This window comes from Chrysochloris asiatica, unplaced genomic scaffold, assembly GCF_000296735.1.
Source record: "Chrysochloris asiatica unplaced genomic scaffold, ChrAsi1.0 scaffold00042, whole genome shotgun sequence".
Lineage (NCBI taxonomy): Eukaryota > Metazoa > Chordata > Mammalia > Afrosoricida > Chrysochloridae > Chrysochloris > Chrysochloris asiatica.
The window spans coordinates 15,642,000-15,645,777 of record NW_006408560.1 but is presented as its reverse complement, the minus strand read 5'-3'; positions in this window follow the sequence as shown (position 1 = coordinate 15,645,777).

The following is a 3,778-nucleotide window of genomic DNA, read 5'->3' as shown; positions in this document are numbered from 1 at the left end:
TAAGGTGCGCCTGACCCAAGCCATGGTATTTTCAATAACCTCAATTGCATGTGAAAGCTGGACAGTGAATAAGGAAGACCATAGAAGAATCAATGCTTTTGAGTTATGGTGTTGGAGGAGAATATTGAAAGTGCCATGGGCTGCCAAAAGAACCAATAGATCTGTGTTGGAAGAAGTACAGACAGAGTGCTCCTTGGAGGCCAGGATGGCCAAACTTCATCTCTCATACTTTGGATATACTGTCAGGAGGGACCAGTCGCTGGAGAAGGATATCATGTTTGGTAAGGTGAAGGGTCAGAGAAAAAGAGGAAGACCCCCAGCGTGATGGACTGGCCAAGTGGCAGCATCAATGGGCTCAAGCGTGGCAACAATTGTGAGGTTGGCCCAGGATCAGGCAATGTTTCGTTCTGTTGTGCATAGGGTCACTATGAGTGGGTACCGACTCAATGGCACCTAACAACAACATAACAAGGTTGAGAGATGCAAAGGTATGGTGTTAGGAGAGGGCAGATGAATGCTATATTAGATACCAAAAGAGTAGAGGAGATGGGATCCCAAGCTTAGCCTTGGTTAGCAAAACGGACAGCTTGCCTTCTGGAGCAGAGGAAAGAGGAACAGAGTGAGGGCAAGATGGATATGTTTCTGAGCCATGAGAGAATAAAGTGATTATCACCCTGCAGTGAGATTGATTACTTTTATATGGCCTTTCTAGCCATGATTTTGTAACTCCCACCAAATGATTGGGTGGGATCTGTACTGGACTGTGAACCACAAGGTTGGCAGTTCAAACCTACCAGTTGCTCCTTGGAAACCCTATACAGGGTCACTTTGGGTTGGAACTGACTTGATGGCACTTAATAGCAACAGCATGCAAATGAGGTGCTTGTGGTCCACCAAGGACTGGACAGCTTAATAATAATGCAAATAAGGTGCGTGGCATCTTTGTAGTTTGCAGTCCAATGCTGATCCTACAGTGCCACACTATAGACCACAATTAGATCATACTGCTAGCCTTAAAATGAGCCATTTCAGAGGCAGACAAAGTGGACCTTACTACCGCCAAGAAAGAAGAGTTTGTTCTTTGGACCCAGGATCCCTGCAGTGAGGACCTCCTAGACCAGAGACAGAAGTAGAGGCAGAGAAACAGAGACAACAAAACCAGGAGATCCGGAGTGCAGGGAGGCTTGCTGGTGGAGTAGGGTGCTTCTGAGCATTTGTAGGCAGAACTAGCCTTACTAACCAACGGAGCCAGAAAGCTGAGCACTTTGGGGATGAGGCTTACTGGTAGGGTGGGGAGCCTCTGGGCACTTACCCTTGGAACTAAAAACTTTGTAACACTTGTCTGAGCAGGGTAGAGGCTGGGCAGGCCCAAGAGACCCAAGGGGCTGAAAGGACAAGGGCCAGGGAGGGGCATATGCTGGTGGTGATTCTCTCTCTCCCTTGTTGTTGTTGTTATGTGCTGTGGAGTCAGTTACAACTCATAGCGACCCTGTACAGGGTTTCCGAGGCTGTAAATCTTTACGGGAGCAGAAAGCCTCATCTTTCTCCTGCAGAACAGCTGGTAGTTTCGAACTGCTGACCTTGTGGTTCACAGCCCGATTCATAACCACTACGCTACCAGAGCTCCTTTGTCATATACCTCCCTCAAGCAATTTTTTACAAGAAAACACTGGGAAGAATGGAAAGGGAGCTGACCAGGAACACAAGTCAGGACTGCTGAGCAATGCTGAAGTTTCTGACTAGGGTCAGAAACTGAATTTGCAGGGGCACTGCAAGCTGGCTGTGAAGTTTTTTCTTTAGCATCATTCAACAGCACAAATACAGAAGTGGAGAGTTTAAATGGTCAGGACTTGTGCAGGTGGCAATGGAAGGACAGGGTGTGGTCCCAGAGCAAGTGTCTGAAATGCAATGAGACAAACTTGGCATTCAGGGAGCTAGGAATTGAGAGGCAAAACACTTGGAGTCCCTCAGGTTGCTGGAGAATTGAGGCAGAGAAAGATTTGAAGCCTGAACTAGATCTGCAATAGTAGATGCGCAGTCAATGAAGAGTAGAAAAATGAAACAGGGACAAGGCATGGGCCTCAAAGTAGGGTGAGGAGTTTTATGAAAGGGCAGTGAAGGCATAGGACACATCAGTCAGAAGCATAAAGCATAAAAGCATAGGCCCAGCAAGAAGCAATGGTCTTGACTAGGGCTGTGTCCCTCTTATTTTCAGAACTGATTTTTGTTGTTGTTAACTTTTTATTGTGAATTGAGTGAAGATTTGCAGAGCAGATCAATTTTACATTCAACAAATCACACACTTCATCTCAATGTTGCATACTATACTCTCAATGTAACATCACGTATCCCACTTCCTTCCTGTGTTTCCTGTTTCCGTTCTGCCTCCTTTCCCAATGCTGCCCTTTGACTCTCCAATGGTGTGTGTACCTCACTGGCGTTGCTATCCTCTCCCCTGTTGTTTAAGTGCCACTGAGTCAATTCTGACTCATAGTGACCCTGGGTTTTCAAGGAGCGGCTGATGGGTTTGAATCACTGACCTTGTGGTTAACAGTCTAGTGCTTATCCTATAGTGCCCTATCAGAGCCCCTATGGGGTCCTGGTGTAGCGCTGTAGGTTAATGTGCTGGACTGCAAAGTCATTTGAACTGCAAGGTCAGTCGGCAGTTTAAGCTCACCAGCCACTCCTTGGAGATTCTATACAGGGTTGCTATGGGTCAGAACCTACTCAACGGCACTTAACAACACCAAGGACCCCTAGATACCTAATGTTGTTGTTGTTAAGTACCTTTGAGTCGGTTCCACTCATAGCAACCCTGAATAGGATTTCTCAGGAGCAGTTGATGAGTTTGAACCAATGTCCTTGTAGTTCAAACTGACTTTGTGACCCAGTGCTTATCCTACAGCACCAGTTGGCTGGAAATTGAGCCACAACAAACCTGATTTTTTTCCCCAAAGTTCTTCTTGAATTCGTGAAAGCTCCTGACAAGGACAATTAAATAAATGATTAAATCAGAACAAACAAAAGGCAGAAGCAAATATTCCTCTGAGCCTTAGTAGATATTGAGTGGTTGCTGAGCGTTGTCTGAAAAATCTATTCATTTACATTTCATTCATTTGTTCAACATACATTTATTGAGCCCTAATCACACAGACACTGTTGTAGGCAAGTGAAGCCTATATGAATGGACTCACTTTCTAGTAGGGGAGTGATATGTGATAGGAACAAAAGTAAGGAGATAGACCAGGCATATATATGGTGGTGGTGGTGGTTGTGTGCTATGGAGTCAATTCCTTGTAGAGGGTTTTCAAGGATATAAATCTTTACCAGAGCAGAAGGTCTCATCTTTCTCCTGAGGAGCCCCTGGTAGATTAGAACTTCTGACCATCTCTTAACCTGCTAGGCTACCAGAGCTCATTAGGTGTATATGTTATTGTTGTTGTTAAGTGCTGTCAAATCAGTTCCGACTCATAGCGACCCTGTGTAGGGTTTCTGAGGAGCAGCTGGTGAGCTTGAACTGCCGACCTTGCGATTCAAACCGACCTTGCAGTCTAGCACATTAACCCGCAGCGCCATAGCAGGACTCCAGATAGATATGTTGTTGTTGTTGTTGTCGTCAGGTACCATCGAGTCGGAACCGACTCATAGCGACCCCATGCACAGCAGAACGAAACAATGTCCGATCCTGGGCCAACCTCACCACCGCTGCCACACTTGAGTCCATCAATGATGCCACCTGGCCAATCCATCTCGTTGGGGGTCTTCCTCTTTTTCTCTG